This window comes from Zingiber officinale, chromosome 5B (assembly GCF_018446385.1).
Source record: "Zingiber officinale cultivar Zhangliang chromosome 5B, Zo_v1.1, whole genome shotgun sequence".
NCBI lineage: Eukaryota > Viridiplantae > Streptophyta > Magnoliopsida > Zingiberales > Zingiberaceae > Zingiber > Zingiber officinale.
Genome location: NC_055995.1, coordinates 34,835,290 through 34,860,295, shown reverse-complemented (window position 1 = coordinate 34,860,295; position 25,006 = coordinate 34,835,290).

Genomic DNA, 25,006 nt, shown 5'->3' with positions numbered 1-25,006 from the left:
TTATGCAGCCTCTCTACTTTCTCTAAAACAAAGCTTTTATGAGAAGCATCTAAGAGAGCTTTTTCCTTTAAAGCAATTTCCAGTCGAAGACCAGAATGTAGTCGGTCCACCTGTAGCTCCAAAGTTCTCCTTGCGAGCTCTTTGTCTTTCAATAATTGTTGTGATTCCTGTAATTCCTGCCTCAATACCCTTAGTTGTTGATCTTGCAAGACCACTTTCTCTTGCAACTGAGTTAGGCCATCATGAGAAGAAGGTAAAGTAGCTTTTAATGTTTCTATTTGAGCTTTTAGCTTACTGTTCTCCTGTTCCCGAGCCATAAGTAGCTGGTCTACATGAATACTTGAAGCAAGAAACTAAACAGAACAATAATGAGGATTAGGAAAAATGACAGGTAGATAGTAACCTATAACTAAGAATACGTACAACAATAGCTTGGTGACTGTGATCTTCAACCCGATCTGAAATATTGATGCCCCTTAATTGCTCTTGGCTATGTAGCCAAGATTCAGCCAACAGACCTTGTAACTGGAGAGAACCATAACTAGGGGGATCAGGAGTCCGCCCCATTTGGGAAGGTAGACCTAGAGCTTGTCTGAATAAAGGTGAGGGAACTGAAGAAGAAGAAGGTAGGGAGGCAGAAGATAAAGAAGTGGTAGAAACAATAGCAGCAGAAGAAGAGCTAGAGGGGATGGAAGGTGGTAATGCAAGGGGTGCTGACTCAGTCGTAGAAGCACAGATCACTGAGGGCCCTGCACTTGGAGAAGACCTACGGCAAGGTGTTTGTTTTGCTCGTGGCCCAGAAGCCAAGGGAGGCAAAGCCAGTGCAAGAGGTTGAGAGGATAAAGAGGGGATAACAACCAGCTCAGAAGCAGAAGCAGAAAAAGCTGAAACAATAGCAGAAGAGGAAGGGATGAGTAGAGCAGGTCTCATCATCCTAAGAGTGGGATTGGAGATAATATGGGTAGGGGATATTGGTGCCTTACCTCTTTCAAAAGAAATAGGTGCTGGAATGAGAGGAGCTTGCACAAAAGTACCAAAAAGGTCGCTAAAAGGAACATCTTCGGTAAGCCTTGGTTTTTTGACTACGGCAATGAAAGGTTGTTCTTCTTCCTCTTCCATAGCTGTAACAGCTTCTGCTTTTTGCTCTTCTTTAGACAGCAGACCCAGGGTAGAGGAATTAGGATTAGCTCGGAAAAGACTTAGTCATAGTAGTATTCTTGTACATAAAAGACAGAAGAAGAGCATCAGCTGAAACGCAAGAATCAGACACCATTATAGAGGAAATATACCAATTAGTAAGTGTAGTGCAAAATGTTTATACATACTAAAAGATCCATCCAAGGGAGTGTCAATATTACTTATTCCAAAGGGGAACATCAAACCTTCCACAATCAAATGTGGTAAGCTGAATTTTACCCCCTTTAGTTTAGATAAAGCAAAAGCAACAGAGGGATCATTGAGGAGATTGCTGGTACTAGGAACTGGAGGAAGATCATATATCCATTGGATAGGAAAAGGGGGAGGAGAAGGGAGACGCATAAAGAAAAACTTGTGATGTCATTCCCCTTGAGGAGGAATTCGGTTGAACAAAATGACCTTAGGACGAGATTGAAATTTGAAGACACCAATATCTACTTGACGAGGAACAAAGAAGTGATGGAAAAGACGAGGAGATAGAGGAAAATCTAGCAGTTTCGACACTCCCACAAAACCCATGAGGATAGAAAAAGATTAAGGGATAAACTGATTAAGGGGAATGTTAAAGTAGATGCTAACGTCAGGAAAAAAGGGGGGAAGAGGAAATCGAAAACCTTGTAGAACTTGATCCCGGAGGATAGATATACACCCTAAAGGAGGAAGATGTGGACTATCCAGTGGAGTAGGGCGAACTATATGTTGGATCGAGAAGCGCTAGAGGGGGGTGAATAGCGCTCGTGGCTATTTCATTTTTCGGAATCGTAAAACAATCGTTGAGTAATTAAAGCAGCGGAATAAAAATAAGCAAACACATAAGAACACAGTCGTTTACTTCGTTCAGAGCCTAGATTGACTCCTACTCGAAGTCCCGCGATCCTTGATCGCTTTCCATGGGCAACAACTAAAATATCGCGAATAAGTACAAGGAATTAAGTACAACTGAAATTGAAGTAATACCGACAACAGAGTAATAATAAATGAGGCTTCGGGTCGTCGGCGACTGCAAAAGCACTTTAGAATCGACTCTTGAGCAGCACACTGAAGAAGTAAAGCTTGTAACTTGTTATTGAGAGCTGCTGGTCGAGACCTCTTATAAAGGCTGTTCAAGGCGCCTTCTACTGTTCACCAAGGCGCCTTGAATGAGCCGAGTCAGCCGCGGAGATAAGGGGCGAACTGGTCGAACCTTATCACAGATTCAAGGCGCCTTCCACTGTTCACCAAGGCGCCTTCATCTGTTCAAGGTGCCTTCCACTGTTCATCAAGGCGCCTTGAACAGCTTCTTGCAGCTAGCTCCAGCCTTGCACCCGAGGTGGCTCCAAGCTCCATGAAGGCGCCTCGGACACTGTTCATCCGAGGCTTTAGGTTGCTCCTTTGCACCTGCAAGGTACGTTAGTCCCAAACACTACCCTGCAACATAAAGTTAGCACAATAAATATGATAAATGAAGTATAGACAGTCTCCGGACTGTCCGAGTCTGACTTCGGGTTTCCAACCGGAAACCCTAGGTCGACCCGACGCCTACTGTTCCCTCTACGGGGAATGCGTCCTCACCTACTCCACTCAGGAGATTTTACCTGTTGCCAGTGCGATCCTCCAGATCGACTGGACTTTTGCTCAGCACTCGATGCTTCCAGACTTTCTGCTGGACATCCGCTTCCCGGCTAGTCCAGTCTTTCACTTGGTTCACGACACCAGGACTTTCCACCTAGGGTTACCACCCCCTAGGACTTTTGCCTGAAGCCATCGACCTGCCAAGACTTTCCGCATAGGGTTACCACCCCCTATGACCTAGGGTTACCGCCCCCTAGGGTTTTCCCTTTGTCTAACCGCAGCTAGGACTTTTCTCCACCTAGGGTTACCGCCCCCTAGGACCTAGGGTTACCACCCCCTAGGGTTTTCCCCTGCCTAACCGCAGTTAGGACTTTCCTGAAACACTCATTCAACATGTTAGATAACAACAAGACTTAACTTTGAACCCTTTGCCATTATCAAAACTTGGGTTCGATCGTCGGATGCTTCCCGCACCAACACTATATAAAAAGGGAAACCATAACTCGCCTTTAAATCCACTTCCTCTGTCTCTGTGAGGTCAGAAGCACACGAAAGAAACCACGCAGGAGGAGAAGTAGCCATGGCGAAACAGTAGAAGGAAGATGAATCGGGGAAGGCAAGAAGAAAGTCTGGAAGCGAAAGAGAATGTCCCAAAACCGTACTTTTCCTTTCGACCCTATGTTAAAACCCCTAAATAAAGATAGCAGAAGGAATAGAACAAGGAAGAATACTCAGAATCATAACCATCATAAAAGGTAACGTCATCGAATTCAAAAAGGAGGACGAATTCCAAGAGAAATGTTAAGTTGGGTAATCTTCCTCGAGAAACGTAACCAAGTTTCTCTCAATATAGACTTGATTCTTAAGAGAATCAAATAAATATGGGGAAAATCGATCGGGTGCTATAAGTTCAGACAGGCATAATAGACCAAACGAAATTTAGTTGAGTATAAGGCATTAGACGATATGTTCCCGCATGAGAATATATCTACCAGGTATAGTAAGTCAATTGATATCAAAATTAGCATAGCAAATGGGACTTGGTTAGAAACTACTGGTCGGGACTCATAAATATAGGTATGAATCAGTCGGTCATAATAGACCGGCCAAGATAAATACTATTCTAATATATAGATCAGAGGTTTATAAGGGAAAGTTAGGTGACATCCACCATAATGAACCATATGAAATTTGGTTAAGTATAATACATTAGACGATATTCATAAATACAAGTATAAATTAATCGAGTATAATAAACCGACCGATATTGAGAATATTGCAATAGGTTGTACTAAATCGAACAGGACTTAATCAAACTATAAAATATCGGACGATATTGGTCCATACTTGTATGCATCGACCGGTCATGACAGAACGGTCGAAATGGAGGATATTATAATATGATGAGCAAAGTTTTATGGCAGCCGACCAGGCGACATTCAACATACTTAAACAGAATAAACAATCACCATGAAGAGGAACATATTTAACAATAAAGAGGGAAGTTCAACTTTACATAAATTTACTATGTTGTCATCACAAAATCCTAGTTCACCTTACAAGGGTCTGAATTCAAGTAAAAAAATCATTCTATGGTCAACTAGGGAAATAGATCAGGAGGCCTGTTCTCGAGAAGTTTACGACGGTTCAGGAAGTTGGGAGAGGGATCGTGAGATAAAAAGTTTTCCTCTCGCAATTGTTGCACCGCCCCTTCAGCTCCAGCAGTGAAAGCGGCTAAGATCAACTTCACGATTGGCCTATTGAAATCAGTAGAGTTGATCATGATGGTGGCCCAATCCTTGAAGCGAGTATCTTCATTAGCCCTGTAAACAACCAAAGCCGTTTGGGAAGTCTTCAGTTCGGCTTCTTTGGTGGAGACCTCGGTTTTAGCTGAATTTAGGGAAGTATTCAGGGAAGTTATTTTGTCATCCTTCAGCTGCAAGGCCTTAAGTTTATCAGCCAATGCCGACTCATAATCAGCCTTTAACTTGCCGAGATCAGCCATCTGTTTCTCCAAATTGAAAGTTAATTCTTTGTTAAGATCCATAGCTGATTTGAACTATGACCGGAGACTCTCAATTTGTACTTCCAATTGTTTCTTGGAGACAGGGGAAAGCATGGCAGAAGACAACTCGATAACCCATTGTTTCAGTTTTCGTTCTTGGATGTTAGCTTCTTGTTCTCATTGTATAAGTTGTGCATCAACTGAGACAGACCCATATTCTCTAGCCACCGCTGGGAATATGATAAAAGATCATAAAATAGTAACAAACAGATAATAAATAAATTTTGATGAACATACCTGGGTTTCCTTGTTAGAAAATCGGTCAATTGCCTCGAGAAAAGAGAGCTCCCCAAACAGAGATTGAACTTTTTCCCAGGCATCAGCAAAAGAACCTCCTAGTAAGATAGGGAGAACGGGAATGGAAGAAGAGCCTGTAGAAAAAGAAGAAGTTAGGATAGAAGGAGGAGCAAAAACTAGATAAGAAGAAGGTAAAGATCCAGATGTGGGTACAGACAGAGGAAAGGTGAAAGAAGGGCCACCAGGAGCAATGGTGCTGGAGGAAGGTGGAGCCAAGAAAACGAGAGAAGGATAGAGGTCAGCCAATGTAAGTTCATCAGAAGGGAGAGTAGTAGAAGTAAAGTCTGCTGAGAGCAATTCTTCGGTGGAAAGGATGAGTCTCTTTTTGGGAGGAGGAGCTCTAGTGGGTTTGCGCCCCGGGCGTTTACCAGGAACAACCTCAGCTTTCGATTTACCAGAGCTTGCAAGAGACGTAAGCTCGATGATAGGAAGGGGGCGGCTGATGAGGTAGCAGCAACCACTGGTGAAGCAACAATTAGCAAAGAAACAACAGGGATTTCTGCGGGAAGGCCTTCGGGAGCCTCAGGAACCACCTGAGAACTGGATACCTCAGCTAAAGGAGCCGGATCTTCAATTGGAAGCGGCGGAGTGATGGCAGCAAGAAGCTCTTGTTCTTTTGTACGAATTGCATCCTCCTCCAGATGCAGTTCTTCATTGATTGAAGCAGAATAAAAAGTGTCCACTACAAAGAGAGAAAAAATGGTTTAGTTAGTAAAAATCAATAAGGAAGAAGCAGGATTTTACCTAAAGAGCCTTGTGTAGTAGGCTTGACGGGGCTTAGACCAAATAAGTATAGAAGATCGACCCTCATCTATTTAGGGATAGAAAGTCGATGGCATAACAATTTTTCACAATAAATAGGAAAAGAAGGGTGAAGATGAAACTCCCTGACGTCTGGTAGGGGAGGTAAGGAGGATCTCCAGGCATGAGACCAAGGAATGGGTCCTGGGGACTTTATAAAGAAGAAACGAGATTTCCCAGCTTTAAGAGACGATGGCATATCCTCAAAAAGGGCCATCTTAGTTCGGGATTGGAACAGAAAAACACCAAGCTCCGAACACTTTGGGTAAGAAAACATGAAAAAATTTTGGGGAGTAGGAGGGATATCTAACAGACGAAATAGCATGTAGGCGCCACATAGATAACGAAAGGCGTTAGGTGCAAATTGCTGCAAAGGGATATCAAAATACTGGCTTACTTCGATTAGGAAAGGAGGAATAGGAAACCTTTAACCCCCTATCAATTGATCCTTGAAAAAAATCATGCAATTAGCGGGGGACGATGAGGATGGTTATCTGGTTTCGGGATTAAGATGTTATATTCCTGGGGGATTTCATATTGATGGCGGATGGAAAGCTTGGCATTTTTATGAAAGGAAGAAGAAATCTGGACATACCAAGGAGCAATCGCTTCCTCAGCCATAGACAGAAGTAAAGGTTAGCGGAACAGCAAGTTACTTATTGGAAGCAAGAAAGGAGATCGCCGAAAAACGGTGAGCGCGAGGTTTGATCAAATACTACAGCGATAAAAGAACGCTAAGGCAAGAAAGGAAGGGATAAAGTTGATAAGAAGATGAAGGGTTTAGGGTTTAGAAGATACACAACCGTCGTTAGATCAGAACACTTTTTTCTCGATAGACGTTGAGGATTATAGAAAAGGGGGAAATGCTCGAGTGACGTAGTAGAGAGAGAAGATATGTGTTACATAATCATAAAGGAGCATTTATGTTGGACGCGACAAATCGAATCATACTGGGGTTGGTAACACCTCGTCATACGTCTCCAACATTCTCTTACCATTGAAGAGCCAATCACAAGCAAGGAAATTCTAGAAAGAAGACGTATTTACTAGACATAATAAAGAAAGAGGGGTTGATTTTGACTAAATCCAGGTTAAGGACAAGAAAAAATAATGAAAGTTATTTAGGCACAAAGCATGGTCCAAATTAAGGTCATTACAAAACATAAACTAGCATTGATCGAAATAATTTTACTTATAATATCGGTCGGTACAACGATAGCCGCAACAGATAAGTATAATATCGACCGAGACAACCTTGTTTGTGATAAACAAGCGAATATCGGTCGGTATAACATCAGCTATAATAGGTAAGTACACCAGCGGTCAGGATAACCTTGTCTATGATAAATGAGAGAATATTTGTCGAAATGACAATGTTTATGATACACAAGTGGGTATTGGGCAAAGCATCACGTCTATTCTTATGAATTAGAGGGATTCAATAGAGTTACCTAATTCAATACAAAAGATTGTTTGAGTTTACATTTAAAATCTGATCAAATATATAACATTACATTTCCCCTTAGAACATTAAACCTCGAAAGGTCAACAAAAATTACAAACATAAGCTCTCTGGATGCTTAGCAAATCTCAATCCCACTGGAGTCAAACCTGCCATGGAGCAGAAGTGGAAATATTTTACCTGGCACAAAGGAAGCTTGCCCGAGTGACAGAAGTGACAATATTTTGCCCGGGACGAAGGAAACTATGAAGCAGGGAGACTCAAGGGCAAGGGGAAGGGGACAAATCTATTCAGGCCCCAGTGCAAAGGTGACTGAAAGAGCCTCTCCCCTGTTCGAGCCCTAGAGCTCTGCAACCAGAGCAACCAATCCTAGCCCGAGGGTAACATGGGCTACGCGTTTGTAGCAACATCCTAGGGCTATTTAGTTGGCCCTTCGTAAGTAGTGGGAACTCCTCTGAAACCCGTCGGATTTGCAGAACAGTCATGCCTTTGAATGGAGATCCAAGATCTCGAAAAACTTCGTCCCTTGGGATAGTTTTTCGAACCCTAGAGTTAGCCGAAGCAAAAACTTGAATAAACTCATATATAGATCTCGCCTTGTCCAACAAGAGTCGCCCCCAAAGAGGGGGATCCAAGGTCATACTCTTAGCAAGAAAAATTAGCGAGGAAGGAAAAGAACTGAGGTAGGTGATGAACGAAGAGAGGGTTGTAGCCCTATTTAAAGGATCAAAGGACCCAAGGAATTACTGTACTATGGTTCACGGGATCACTGTACTCAGGTTCACAAGATAGCTGTACAAAAAATTCGTAAGGTCACTTCAGTACCCGTGGCAGAGTCACGGGTAAGGAAAAATAAAATCAGACCTGTGTCTAGTTAGTCGCCTACACCTCCTTCGACTAGACTTGAAGGGAAGGCTAGTGATATGGGTTAGGTTTCATGGATCCCCGGTAAGGAAGGGAAAGGAGATAGCCGAGTGGAGAAGATAAATCAATATTGGCCGAGATATACCTCAAAGGAGATAAGCCAATATCGGTCGGGACATACCTCAAAGGAGATAGGCCAATATCGGCCGGGATATACCTCAAAGGAGGTAGGCCAATATCGACCAAGATATACCTCAAAGGAGATAGGCCAATATCGGCTGGGACATATCTCCAGGGAGGAAGGCCAAAATCGAGTGAGATATACTTCCGGAAAGGAAGGCCAATATCGGCCGAGATATACCTCAATGGAGGTTGGCTAAGATCAGCCGGGATATACCTCAATGGAGGAAGGCCAATATCGGTCGGGATATATGTCCGAGTGAGCAGGCCAATATCGATCGAGATATACCTTGAGGGAGGAAGGCCAATATCGGTCGGGATATACCTCCAAGGGAGGCAGACCCATATCGATCAAGATATACCTCCAAGGAGGTTGGCTAAGATCAGCCGGGATATATCTCAATGGGGATAGGCCAATATCGGCCGGGACATACCTCAAAGGAGATATGCCAATATCGGCCGGGATATACCTCACAGGAGGTAGGCCAATATCGACCAAGATATACCTCAAAGGAGATAGGCCAATATCGGCCGGGACATATCTCCAGGGAGGAAGGACAAAATCGAGCGAGATATACTTCCGGAAAGGAAGGCCAATATCGACCGAAATATACCTCAATGGAGGTTGGCTAAGATCAGTCGGGATATACCTCAATGGAGGAAGGGCAATATCGGCCAGGATATAATTCCGAGTGAGCAAGCCAATATCGATCGAGATATACCTTTAGGGAGGAAGGCCAATATCGATCGGGATATGCCTCCAGGGAGGTAGACCCATATCGATCAAGATATACCTCCAAGGAGGTTGGCTAAGATCAGCCGGGATATACCTCAATGGAGGAAGGACAATATCGATCGGGATATACTTCCAAGTGAGCAGCCCAATATCGATCAAGATATATCTTCAGGGAGGAAGGCCAATATCGGTCGGGCTGAATAATACCTTGAAAAGATATACTAATATTGATCAATATTACATACATGATAAAATATAGCCCTGTGCTAGGTGGGATAATAAACTTAGAGGGGCACGGACAGACATTACCCAAGGAGCCTCATGAGAGGTAATAATAATTGACCAAACCTAGTTAAGTTCAGCTTTTACCGATACAAGGAACAATGTTATATTAAGTTATTTATGATATAACAAAAATAGGAGGGACTAGTAGGAATGATAGAAATACATTGAAAGGACTTGTGAAACAGGATAGAAGTAAATATTTCAAATAAAGTAGTCAATGAGGATATTTGTTGTATGTGATTGTATAACAAGTGTTCTATATTTGGGCGGAAATGTGTTTTTAGACTATTTCGCAGGTACTTGATGACAAAGAAGGTACATCTGGGGTACAAAAAAGATTCCTTAAAAGTCATTTACCACAAGTACACACCTTACGTCATCTCATAACAAACTCTAACAAACCGGGGTCCACTTCATTATTGGATTGAGATCACGCTAGAGGGGGGAGGGTGAATAGCACTCGTGGCTAATTCAAATAAATTGTCTAATCATTCGAGTTAAAGCAGCGGAAATAAGGCTAAAGCAAACACACAAGAACACGGTCATTTACTTGGTTCGGAGCCTATGGCGACTCCTACTCCAAGGCCCGCGATCGTTGACCGCTTTTGGTGGGCAACAACTATAAGCTCGAAAGATTATTACAAGATTATTACAATTAGAACTATAAAAGAAAATAATACCGACAGTAAGAATATCAAAATCTGGAGCTCCAGGTCGTCGGTATGTCGTCACAGCACTTCGGGAACTTCTCGTTAGCTGCTGATCACAGAAAGGTTGCTTGGAATCAGATGTCTTGAGAGCTTCCTCGAAGTCCCCTTTTATACTATGCTGGAGGCGCCTCCAAGGCTGTCCGAGGCACCTCCAATGAGCCGATTCAGCCGCGTAGATCAGCGCAGACTCCTTCTGCTCTTATCCTCCTCAAGGCGCCTTAAAGGCCAGTCCAAGGCACCTTGAACCCCAGCTCCAAGGCGCCTTTAAGTCCATCTAAGGCACCTTCAGCTTCTCTTCGCGGAATCCTTCTGGCTCGCACCCGAGGCGCCTCCAAACTCCATGGAGGCGCCTCGGACATTGTTCATCCGAGCCAAACTTGTGTTTTTGGTACCTGCAAGATGTTTTAGTCCCAAACTACCTGCAACATAGAGTTAGTACATAATAATAATATGAATGAAAGTTCGATAGTCTCCCGATTGTCTGAGTCTGACTTCGAATTTTCAACCGGAAACCCTAGGTCGACCCGACGCCTACTGTTCCCTCTACGGGGAACGCGCCCTCACCTACTCCACTTAGGAGAGTTACCTGATGCCAGTACGATCCTCCAGATCGACTAGACTTTTGCTCAGCGCTCGATGCTTCTGGACTTTCTGCTGGACGCCCGCTTCCCGACCCGTCCAATCTTCCTCCTGGTTCGCGACACTAGGACTTTCCACCTAGGGTTACCACCCCCTAGGACTTTTGCCTGAAGCCCTCGACCTGCCAAGACTTTCCGCATAGGGTTTCCACCCCCTATGACCTAGGGTTACCACCCCCTAGGGTTTTCCTCCACCTAGGGTTACCACCCCCTAGGACCTAGGGTGTCACGCCCCCAAAGGAGTCCCTACCGAAAAATTTCGGCAGCATCTCCCATGTACCGGTGACAATCTGAGGCATATATACAAACAAAATACATCAGCCACATACGACTGAAATATATACACAACCACGCAGTTAAATAATCAGCCCACTCAGCTGGAATAAGAATAAACACAACCACACAGCTATATACATATTAAACAGCCCACACGACTGAAAGTAAAACATAGCGGAAATCACAAATAATGATCACAAAACCATAATACACCCAACTGTGAGCCGGCTCGGCTTGACACAACAACCACCTCATCAAATCAAATACAAGATACCACAAACGATACTCCAAAAAATAGAATACACAAATACAAGAACAAGTACAAAACCAAAATACCAATAGCGCAAAGAATACCAAAATCATAAAAATCATCCTCGAATGTGACGTGGGACTGGCGGACAGGTTCTCCAGGCGACTCCATAAATTCTTTACCTACTACCTGGCGAAATTACCAATATATGGGGTGGTGAGTATAAAGACTCAGCGGGTAATAGACAGATAGTGCATGAGTATAGTAAAGAACTAGAGATACACAAAGGTATACAGTCTCGTAGGGAATATAGCAGATTCTAAAGTGATATCATAGTAAATGTCCATACCTGAAGTCATATCCTAGGCTAGTAGTAGAAGATAAGGTGTAGCAAAGACCTGCTACAGTACTGCTCATATCTACATGGGTAACATGTGAGGTATACACATAATTACCATAGGTAAGCCAGTGTCTAAACATATATCACAGGTATATATCTCAACCTATGTCAGCATAACAACATAAGTAAACAACAGCAGTATAAATAAGCAACAGCAGCAATAGTAAACAACAGCTGATATAATAATAACAGCATATACACGAATGGTCACTCCCGCCCACCCCTCTGGCACCATGACCCTTGTATGATCGAGAGGCCGGGTCAATGACAGACTGTACACCACTCCAGCTACCACTACTCTCGAGTGGAGGGGGGGACAGTTGCATAGTAGCTGAATAGCCACGTCTGCAACGGGGTCCCTGTTGCCCGCAACTGAAGCTAACACTACCGAGTGTGCGAGTGGGGGGCACGACAGGACAAGCGGTACGCTCCAAGCTACCACTACCCATGAGTGGCCGAGCGTGCGGCCCTGGCCAACGACCCTCTCAACCACAAGGGAGACATGGTCGCCAGCATGCATGCAATGACATGATGCGTAAATGCAGCAGTCAACATATATATATATAAAAAGAAACGTGTATGTTACATGAAGCCAGCATGCTCAATAAGGTGTGTAAATAAACAGCAACCAAAGCAAGTAAACATGGTATCAGGTGTCCATATATCCAATACTTAATATCTAATGTCTGGCATCTGGTATCTGATATCTGATACCTACTAATATAGTATCTGCTAAATATCATGGATAACAACGAGAGACTGTATAGATACAGAAACGAGTAGCTCAAAGATTGAGTGGAAGTATCAAACGCAGGAAAAATAAGAGTGGAGTCAAGATAAATACAGCAACTATCTGAACATAAAGCTCATGCACTAGGATCAAAATACTAAAGAGATAAAGCAAGATATACCCGCCTTTATCTGTCGATCGTGACAAACTAATCCCACGTCGAGACACACATCTCGAATCCAAGTCCTGCGATCACATAATATATTTAGCTAATTACATATACAACAACTAGCTAAACCTAAAACCCAATTCTAATTCAATTAGATAACCATTTAATTTCACCTAATAATCCAAATCTAACTAAATGATAAGTTCCTCTTTTATCCACCAATCAATTCTTAAAACAACTTCCTTTGCCTACGCCAATTATCCAATCTAGTTTAATTTCATCAACTACTAGCATCATGGATCAAACATGCACGATTTATCCACCTTAATCACATCTGAAAATCCAATCTAAGATAGCTAATTACTCATTCATCATGTTATCACATCTTAACAGCTCAAATAGAATTTGATCCAATCCATATCAACCTAATACCAACAAAAGATCAACCAAAACACTATAGTAGCTTACCATGAATCAAAACCCTCAATCTAGCTCTAAAACCTTCACATTTCACATGCAAGTGGATTTTCAATCCAAGTACCCTTAAACAGAACAATCTAACATGAGACTCAAAGAGGATAATCTTGAAAGAAAACTAAATCAACAAAGGAGCAACGATCAGATGCTTATACCTCACCAATGATCTGATGGAGCTGCTCCATGACCACCAGAGAACCAATTGGGGAAGCAAGGCAAGGTCAAGCTCACTGCCAGTACATAGGTAAGCTGCCACGAGTATATTGGAGCACAACGAGTAAGAAAATCCACTCAAGAGCATCCACTCACCATTAGGGCAGATGACGACCCACGGTGGTGAAAGAGCCTCACTGGTGACGACCAGCCCACCTGGAATGTCGACATCAATGATCGATGATCAGCACTGTGGCAAGCACAACTAGGGCACAATGTCGGTGATGTAAGTTAGGGCACGGATCGATGGGATGATGCAGGCTTGTGGTCGGAAATGGCAACTTGCGGAGGAAATTCGACTAGGGCAAGCGACGAGAAGCACCGGTGGTGAACGGATCGAACGATGACAGTAAGAAGAATAGAGGAGAAAGGGATTTGAGCGAGTACACAGCCTCGGCATCACCAAATCTCCCATGGCCGGCGATGAATCGATGGCGTGACGAACCGACGTCCGAAATGGACAGCTGCTTCGGTATCCAGAGGTGCCGGCGGCTGCTCCTTTGGTCGGCGACGAAGACAAGATGAAGAGGTGATCACAACAAGAGGGGCGGAGGAGAAGAGGAAGGGGATCGGGTGGAAAGGGTTCGGCAGCGATGAAGAGAAGAGGAAGAGAGGCCAGCGGCGAGGAGGAGGTTTAGGGGAAATCGGGAGAGGGAGAGGAAGAGGGGGTGTCGGCGGAGAGGGTGAGGAGAGCAAACTTAGGGTTTTAAATTAAGCCCTAAGTTGATTTCCTCAATCAATTCCCACTTATTAGGTATTCCAAACAGGCTTTCTCGCATACCTATTAATTCATCCCCGCAAATTACCTCATACGAACTCCGTTTAAATCCCAGAAAATTTCTAAAAATTCTTGAAAAATCCCATAAGATTATCTGACAAATAACCTTATTAATTAATTATTATCTGGGTGCCATATTTTACATAGGGTTACCACCCCCTAGGGTTTTCACCCTGCCTAGCCGCAGCTAGGACTTTTGCTTAAGTATCACTTAGGACTTTCCTGCAAGCTCCATGAACCTTGTTAGATAACACCACATCTTAACTTTGAACCTTTGCCATAATTAAAACTCAGGTTCGATCATCTGGTGCTCACTACACCAACAATCTCCCCCTTTTTGATTATGGCAACCTTGGTTCAAAGTTAAGTAAAACATAACATTAAATAAAGGAATAAATAACGGAAGCTAACCATGAGCATCAATGCATAAATAAAATTTAAAGCTTATGCTCCCCCAATTTAAAGCTTATGCTCCCCCTTTCATTATGCTTAATTTCTTGATTTCTTAACTTTGACTTTTCTCTCCCCCTTTGACATAAATCAAAAAGAATTAAGAAGATAGAAAAATAGTCTATTTGATTTTAAGCTCCCCCTAAAGGGCAGCATAGTTAAGTACTTAGACTTTGATTAAAAAATTTGGTTAAGTACTTAGCTCAATTTATAAGACTTTTGAAAAGAACTGTTGTTTTGAAATATGACTTTTTAAAAGATTTTGATAGAACACTTAGCCTTTTTAGAATAAACTTTCTTGGAAAGCTTTTAGGTTAGTTAAAAAAATTTGCCATAAGTTTGAAAACACAAATTTTCTTTTAAAATTTAAGTTTGAGAAATAATTTTCAAAGCATTTTCAAAGTATTTTCAAACGATTCGACATAATTTTTCAAGGATTTTGAAATGAATTTGATTTTTAAAGAATTTTAAAAAGATTTTCAAATAATTTTTAAAGGATTTTAAAAATATTTTCAAATAATTTTCAAAGCATTTAAAATGATTTTCAAATTAATTTTTAAAGATTTTAAAATGATTTTAAAAATAATTTTTAAAGGATTTTAAAATGATTTTCAAAATTATTTTGAAATAACTTTTAAAAGATTGTTCAAATAAATTTTTAAAGAATTTTTAAAAGATTTTTCAAATAATTTTGAAAGAATTTTTAAACGATTTTTCAAATAACATTTTAAAGGATTTTTAAAACATTTTTCAAATAATTTTTTAAAGAATTTTTAAAAGATTTTTCAAATAATTTTGAAAGAATTTTGAAAAGTTTTTAAATAATATTTCAAATAATTTTTAAAAAAAATTCAAATAATTTTAAAAATATTTTTCAAATAATTTAGAAATAATTTTTAAAAGTTTTTTAAATAATTTTTTAAAGGATTTTTAAAATATTTTTCAATTAAATTTTTAAAGAATTTTTAAAAGATTTTTCAAATAATTTTGAAAGAATTTTTAAAAGTTTTCAAAATAATTTTTTAAAGGATTTTTAAAATATTTTTCAAATAATTTTTAAAAGATTTTTCAAATAAATTTTTAAAGAATTTTTAAAAGATTTTTCACATAATTTTGAAAGAATTTTTAAAAGTTTTTTAAATAATTTTTAAAAAAAATTTCAACTAATTTTTAAAATGTAATGACCACCCTTCTTACTACTACTCTCTAAGGGCGACCGTTACCTAACTACTACTCTACTCACTAGTGTCACTGACGCTATTATTAGCATCAGTTAGATTTATCACGGTCCAGAGGAATTCCTACCGAAAAATTTCGGCAGAGTCTCCCCTGTACCGGTGACCAAATCCATAATACAAAAGATATATACGCAGCCACAGGAGGCTGGAACACATTTTTCACAACCACGCAGTTATAAACAACAGAAAAAGGAAAGTACTACTCTAGCAAAAACAACCAACTACATCACCCCACAAATAATGAAAGTGACTAATTACATATGCGGAAATAAACTCAACTACAATCCCAAATTTAATATAACATTAGAAGAAAACTAAAAGCAGAGTCTTGACAATTTTGTTGCCAGCTAATTCTGGATCTCTCCACAGTCCAAACATCACACATCTTCATCACCACCACCATCCTGTCACCTCCCTTTCATATCTTAGCTTTTCCTTTATCTGCGGTAGGAGGAAAGAAAACAAAAGATCTATAAGCGAAAACGCTTAGTAAGTACTAATCTATCTCACAAAACTCGAAGTGCATAAAAAGAATGCAACAATACTAAAACTGAAATGCTAAAAGCAAAGCTGCATGTACTCATGGTATACAGAAATAAAACTGAATACTAAACATGCTCACTAACTGACAGGAAAGTAATGAAACAACTACTGTAAGCTTAGAATTAAAGAACTAAACTTTTATTGAATCTAAGCATAAACTTGTTTCATTTTCTTATATCTTTATGCTAGAAATTAATCTTTTAATTTCTCTTTCATTTTCTTCTTCTTGTTCTTCTTACTTTACTTATACTAGAAATTAATCTTTTAATTTCTCTTTTACTTTCTTCTTCTTGTTCTTCTTTTTTTTCTTCTTTTCTTTTCTTTGGGCCCAGGCTTAGTACCATCTTAATCTTATGCGCACTCCCTAATAGAGACTGCTTTAGTCCCACAGGGTAAAGACCTCGGTCTTACCAGGGTCGAGACCTCGGAAACGGTCACCTGGATTTGTTTAACGACAACCTCGGAAGTCGAGTACTAGCCTCTTACTTTAATTTACTTGTTATTTTTTTTTCCAGACCTTGGTCTTTTTTTTCTTACTTATAACTGCTCATACTCCTTGATTAGAGCTTATTAGAATCCTGTAGATATATCTAATAAGTATAGGATTACAACTAACCCAGTATGCTATATAAAAATAACATAAGGGAAGCAGATCTGAACTCTCTCTAAGCATGTTATAAAACAAAGCAACAGAAAAGCAAATCTGAACTTCCTAAACATGCTGTAAAACAAAGGAAAAGAAAGCACATCTGAACTTACTAATCATGCTCTAGAATAGAGTAAAAGAGAGCTAGTTTGAACTTTTAAAACATGCTGTGATAAGAACAAAGAAAGCTAATCTAATCTTACTAATCATGCTATAAAATAGAGCAAAAGAAAGCTAATTCAAACTTGCTAATCATGCTGTAAAATAGAGCAAAAGAGAGCCAATTTGGACTTTCTAAACATGCTGTAAAATAGAGCAAAAGGAAACTAACTTGGACTTTCTAAACATGCTGTAAAATAGAGCAAAAGAAAGCTAACTTGGACTTACTAAACATGCTGTAAATAAAGGAAAAAGAATGCAACTTTACACTTTCTATCATGCTGTAAAAAAAACAGGGCAAAGGAATCCCTTTTTTTGCTGGAATTTATGGCAGCAATTAGACTTACACGGGTACCACATTTAAGAACTAAAGGCACGCTTAAAAGACAACCATAGGCTGAAATACCAACTTAAAACTAATCAGGTGCATGACATTAGCAAGGAAAACTAAGCTACTATGTAAAAAGGACGGATCTGCCTCTGCTTAAGGGAACTAAGCTGGAGTTACTCATGCTCAAACTAATGGCAGAGTGAGAACAACTAACAGCAAAGGAACAAGAAAATTGTCCATGCTTGTAACCGGTAAAGGAAAGAAACCAGAATCAATAGTAAATGGAAATTAAATGATCTGCCCATGTATATCCATGTAAACTAAGCTTGCTATGTTATTAAACAGGAAGAAAACTAACACTATGTACCTGAATTGAGGGCTGTTCGTGCCCAACTTAGAACTAGTGAAATTTAGGAAACTTGCATGCATATCTAATAGCAAATGGTAGCTACTGGTGTTCAATTAACAGAAACCGAAGATGGCATCTCAACAAGCAAGGAGGGAACCCTAGCACTTCCAAAAATCGGCACAACAAGATCCGGAAGGTAACGAAAACCGAAAGCTCGGAGAAACTCCTACCGCAGGTGAGTAGTACTTACCCTTGCTTTTAGAACTTACAACCAAAGGAGAGCAAGAAGATCTAGGGCTCGGAGGCTTGAAATACTCGGCTTCTTCTTGTGCTCGCGCCTCTTCTTGACGAGAGGAGCTCGGATCCGCAAGGTTCGCCGGAAGAAGACCTTCGTCGGCCGCCGGAGACGAAGCTAGGGCTTCGTATTTTCTTCGCTCGGTAGAAACGGCGCCGTCGCACGCGAGAAGCAGAGGAGAAGAAAGGGTTTCGGGAGAAAAATATATCCTAATCCCTCTTAACATATCCTTTTATAACTAGGTTTAACTTTGCCCTCTACTTAACTTATATATATCTCGTTTCATACTTATTAACAAACCACATGTAGCCCAGTTGGTTGGCTGTGTCCGGTTGGGGTCAGGTTCGATTGAAGGTCTTGGGTTCGAGTCTCACCTTCAACATTCTTGGTCAAAACTTCTTTCTTTTTGTAAACATACTAAACGACCTCCAAAAATTACGTAAAAATACTCTAAAAATTCCTAAAAATCTCTAGAATATTTTAATAGTATTTCCAAATATTTTATGGACTTTTAGAACTCAAAATAGGGAAAATTGGGTCGTTACATAAAATATTTTTCAAATAATTTTTAAAAGAATTTTCAACTAAATTTTTAAAGGATTTTTAAAAGATCTTTAAATAATTTCCAAATAATTTTTCAAAATAATTTTGAAAGAATTTTGAAAAGTTTTTTAAATAATTTTTCCAATAATTTTTAAAAAAAATTTCAAATAATTTTCAAAATATTTTTCAAATAAATTTTAAAAGATTTTTAAATAAGTTTTCAAATAATCTTTAAAAGATCTTTAAATAATTTTTCAAATAATTTTTAAAAGATTTTTAAAATGATTTTTTTAATAATTTTGAAATAATATTTTAAAAGTTTTTAAATAATTTTTTAAAAAAATTTAAAATAATTTTTAAAAGAATTTTAAAATAATTTTTCAACTAATTTTAAAAGATTTTTAAATAATTTTTCAAATAATTTTTAAAATGATTTTAAAAAAAATTCAAATAATTTTGAAATTAAATTTTAAAAGATTTTTCAAATAATTTTGAAATTATGTTTTAAAATATTTTTAAAATTGTTTTAAAAAGATTTTTCAAATAATTTTGAAATTATGTTTTAAAATATTTTTAAAATTATTTTTAAAAGATTTTTCAAATAATTTTGAAATTATGTTTTAAAATATTTTCAAAATGATTTTTAAAGGATTTTTCAAATGATTTTGTAGTTAAGTTTTGAAAGATTTTTAAAATAATTTTTAAAAGATTTTTCAAATAATTATGAATTAAGTTTTAAAAGATTTAAAATGATTTTAAAAAGATTTTTCGTTTAATTTAGCAATTAAGTTTTAAAAGATTTTTAGAATGATTTTTAAAAGTTTTTTCAAATAATTTTTAAAAGATTTTTCAAAAATTTTGAAATTAAGTTTTAAAAGATTTAAAATGATTTTAAAATATTTTTCAAATAATTTTGAAATTAAGTTTTAAAATATTTTTCAAATGTTTTTGAAATTAAGTTTTAAAAGATTTAAAATTATTTTAAAAGATTTTTCAAGTAATTTTGAAATTATCTTTAAAAGATTTAAAATGATTTTTAAAATATTTTTCAAATAATTTTGAAATTATGTTTTAAAAGATTTATAATGATTTTAAAAGATTTTCAAAATTTGAGATTTAAAATGATTTTTCAAATAATTTTGAAATTAAGTTTTAAAAGATTTTTAAATAATTTGTTGATTTGATTTAGTTAATTTTAATTAAGTTTCATTAAATTTTGAACAATTTGAATTTATTTGAACCTAGATCCATCTCACCCGATTCTAAATTATCAATCAGGTAATATTAAGTAATTTTGTGAGATGGTTATCTTTAATTTAGGTTATTTCTAAGGATTTGTAATGACCACCCTTCTCCCTACTATTACTACTCTCTAAGGGTGACCGTTACTTAACTACTAACTCTACTTAACCGGTATGATCGAAACCACGAGGAGTCTCTACCGAAAAATTTCGACAACATCTCCCCTGTACCAGTGACCATAAACTGAGGTACATATATAGTATACATCAGCCACAGGCGACTGGAACATATATCAACACTCACGCAATTAAATAAGTGTCAAACTCATCTCAACATACAATCTAAAACAGAATAATCTCCAATGACAAGAGATGTAAGATACAATCTTAAATATTTATTAATCACTAAAATGCGAAAACTTAAAAATGCCCAAGTCTCTCCCATAGTCCTGGCATCACACACCATCCGCGTCACCTTGTCACCTCCCTTTTGCTATATCTTTTCCTTTCCTTTATCTGCAGTAAGAGGAAATGCAAACTATAAGCGAATGCTTAGTAAGCGCTGTCTAACTCACAAAAACTCGAATATGCATGTAAATATACTGAAATCCAAGAACTGAAAGCTCTAAAGAAAATACTACTCATGCTCATCTAATAGCAAAAGAACAATGCATACTGGAATACTAAACATGTAAAGCTAATCAGAATAACATGCTAGCATAAGGAAAACTAAAACTTGCTGAATTATAAACACTTTCTGAATCTTATTTCACTTGCTTAAAAACTTATTCTTTTATTTCACTTGTTTAAAACTTATACTTTAATGCTTTTATACTTATGTGAAACTTATTTTACTTGTTCAAAAGCTTATACTTATAATACTTCAAAATAGTAATCAACTTCTCTTGGCCCCAGACAACTGTACTTGCTATGGCGCATCCCTAACTAGACCCGAGGTAGCTAGTCCCGAATCTAGTAGGGTTTACTAGGTTATCTAAACCTAGGGACGACTATGGGAGCCCAACCCAAGGACAACTGAGAGTCTAGCATACTAGGTTATCTAAACCTAGGGACGACTATGGGAGCCCAATCCAAGGACAACTGAGAGTCCAGCACAGTGGCACTGATAAAAGTAAAATACTCGTTATCTTTTAATACTTCTAATATATAATGCATCGGCATTTTAACAAGCACCTTGTGTGCCAAAAATCCCTAAAGTCTTGACTTTGGGATCTATTTAAGGCCTTGGCCTTTTTCTTTCTTTTCTTTATCTTTCTTATACTTGTTCAAGTAAAATACTTGTTCTTGTTAATACTTCTAATAAAAGATTGCTTCTTACAAAACTGAAATGTAAATTCTTAAACAACCTAGAATTGAATGCTTAAACAAACTGAAATTGAACACTTAAACAAACTAAATCTGCTGTGCTTGAGAAGTTCCAAAACTGCAATTTAAACAAAAATAAATCTGCATACTATACTAATTAAAATTCTGCATACTAATGCTCAACAGAAATCTGCACTAATACTTAATAAAATCTGCACACTAATGCTTAATAAAATCTGCACACTAATGCTTAATAAAAATCTGCACACTAATGCTTAATAAAATCTACACACTAATACTTAATAAAATCTGCACTAAAATTCTATAGGGATAAACATATGCAAACTATTGGTTCATGGTACGTACACCCAAATCTATCTAGAAGTTTTAAGTTATCTTGAAGAATTAAACTCAACATAGAAATCAAGTCTCAACTTACTTAATCCTGTCTAGAGTTTCAAGCCTATCAAGGAAAACAAGAACTCATCAAAATTCAATCTAGAAGCTAGCACACATGGTAGAGAACTAGATTAAAGTCTAGCACCTATAGCATAAATTTCGTAAGCATAACTATTAAGAAAATTTCCAACTGAAACATGCAAACACGTAGGGGAGCCACACTATAAATTAGCATATAGCTTATGTAACAACCCTGGGAAGAAACACGAAATAGAGATTTGAGAATCACCACAATCAAACTTACCATATCGAGGTCACAGTTAACTTAGAGAAAATTCAAGAATCAACACAATCCAACCTACCATCTCTATAACTGTTTATCAGGAAACTAAAGAATCTGGAACTGACACAAGGAGTAAGATCAAATGCGTCCACAAAGAGCGACTAATACCAATGAAGACCAAATTTGCCAAGAGGACCGGAAAGCATCATGAACAGAACTTAGCACTACCTATCTATCCAAGATTCCTCACCCAATGCACTAAGCAATAACTCAATGAAAAGTCATGTTAAACACTATCTGAAATCCGTCCAATTCTGAAAAAACTCAAGAGCAGGAACATGGAATGAAATCAAACTCCACTACAAATCTATCCAGAATTTCACAACCAACACCGAAAAAGAAAGAACAATGAGAAACCATTTTCCTACCCTTTACAATTCATTTCCCTTCTTTGATGCTTTACGGCAAGAATCTAAATGAGTATACTACGCCCTTCACAGCATGCTTCGGCAATCAAAGAAAACAAGAATCTGAACTACTCCTACTGCAGGTGAGAAGCGCTTACCTTGCGTTCTTGGACTCACAGCCAAAGAGGGGTAGCTAGGGCTTCGGGAAAACTCAAATACCTCTCCTTGCGTCCACAGCTTCCCTTCAACGAGAGGATCCGAAATGGTGAAGAACTCTCGACGTTAGCCCCTCGCCGGCCGCCGGAGGTGAAAACCCTAGCTCCGGCTTGCTTCCGCCCGAGCCCTGCCGTCGCGAGCGAGAGAGAAGAGGAAGGGAGGAGTTTAGGTCACGGGGAAAATAATCCCTAAGTTGTCTCTTTATAACTAGGATATTCTGTTATGGCTTAAGAATATTTCGCTTCCCTTCTTATCACGAAACATCTGTTAGAACACCTGGCTAGCTGCATTTTGACCGGGTCAAAGGTCACGGGTTCGATTCCTCAGCCGCCCCTTTTTATTCCAAATTATCTTCTATTCTTTAACTGCTACTTAAATAGATTTGTTCCTTCTTTGAATCATCAACGCTTGCTGGAACACCTGGTCAGCCGGATTTGCTTAAGCGTTGGCTCGGTCGGAGGTCTCCGGTTCAAATCTCGGCTTGGACATATTATTTTTGCAACTTGTTTCTTTTGGTAAAAATACCAAACGAATTCCAAAAATTACATAAAAATACTCTAAAAATTTATAAAAATCTCTAGAATTTTTCTAAAGCATTTATAAATATTTTTAACCACTATTAGAACTCCAAATGTGGAAATTTGGGTCGTTACAGGATTAATTTACATTTGAGTAAAATTTAGATTTTCCAATTAGTCAATTAAATATGTCTTTCAATGATTGATTCCCATGTCAAGGCGAGGCTCTAGGCCTTCTTGGGTATGAGATCATCCACCCCTTCCTAGACAGAACCGCTCAAAGAAATATATATTTAATTTTCTTTTTGAAACTCCTAGATTTAACCAGTAAGTGTAAATTTCACCTAGATCCTTGAAACTATCCTAAATCTACACATGCATAAAAATAAATAAATAGACAAGCATCAATCAGTTCTATCTATTGATAAAGATGGTCTTTCTATTGGCTCCCCCTGGATCATAGCCTCGATATGGTCTATCAAGGTAATGGATTTGATCCTTGGGGACCCAATATTGTCCAAGTCCAACTTGATTAACCAAGTTTGACTTGGGGACCCATGCTTGAATTATGTTTCTATTATTTCTATTAACTAGAGACAGATATGATTTATATATTCTTTTGGTCTTAAATCCAAGTCCGGATTTGTTGTAAATGGCTCGCTGTTTTCCAAGAATTAGATCCAAATTCTTGGAACCCAAGGTGAACCGTTCCAATGTGTCATTGAGTTCTTTAATTTGAGTTTTCAAATTGGAATTTTCTTCCTCAAGTTGTTGGACTTGAGTCGAACTTCCAATTTGAATTGGCTCAGTTAAAGCACTCAAGTCAGTCGCTTCCTTAAGGGTCGTTACCTCCTTTTAGAGCGACTTGACCCGGATGTTGGATTTATCCAATTTCTTAAGCAGGTAAGGAATTAAGTTTTTCGAATTTTCTAAGTCAATACTAGACATTAAAGAGCTTACAGTGGGTTTGGGTCCTTCGGAAACGGATACGGATCCGTGGCTTCGCTCGGACTCGGTGTCTGACTCGTTCTCAGTTTCGGATTCGAACTCGGACTCGGTTTCGGCCACGGATGCTAGTACTAGTAGAGCGAGGAAACTCGTTTTCTCTTCTGCGTCGGATTCAGATTCGTCTGATGACTCAGACCATGTTGCCTTCATCTTTCTAGCTTCCTATGTTATGCTTGTACCTACAACTAACGTAATACCTTCCTCGGCTGGAGTAGTATCAGTCTGCTCATGTAATTCAAATAATTTATCTATTAAATCATGCTTACTTGTGTCTGACATACCTTCATGAAGCTCAATTAACTTCTCCCATTACTCCTTCGCACTTGAGAATTTCCAACTCGATCAAGCTCTGAATTTGTTAGTCCGCACTGTAGGGTGTAGGTTGCTTTGGGGTTGGCCTCTACTTTCTTGATTAGGATTGAATCCCAGTTCTTGTATGGTGTTGGTTTGCCGGTTCCGTCAGTTGGAAGTTTGAATCCAGTCTTGACTAACATCCATATGTCGAACTAGGTCTGGAGAAAAGACTCCATTCGGCATTTCCAATAGCCGAAGTCTTCGCGGGAGAAGAGCGGGGGTCGAGCAGTGCTATAGCCTTCTTGATGGGCCATCTGAGAAATGAATCTTGCACACAAAGAAATGAGAGAGCTTGTTCCAAGACTTGGTCTTGGATTAGTAGTGCAGAATAAAGATAGAAATAACAATTTACAAATTTTGAGAAAAAATAATAAAATAATAAAAAATATTATTATAATAATATTAAAAAAAATATTATTTCAAAATTTGCTAAAAGCGATATTTCATTAATCCCAATCAATTGTGAAAAGATGAAAATGAATTTTTTGAAAACAGTTTTGGAGGGAAAAAACGAAAGGCATAAAGTTTTATTTTTAGCCTAAACAGACGAAAAAGCCACAAAAAAAATGCTCGAAGGGTGGTTTCACCTATTCGAAGCGACCCCACTCTGATATCAATTGT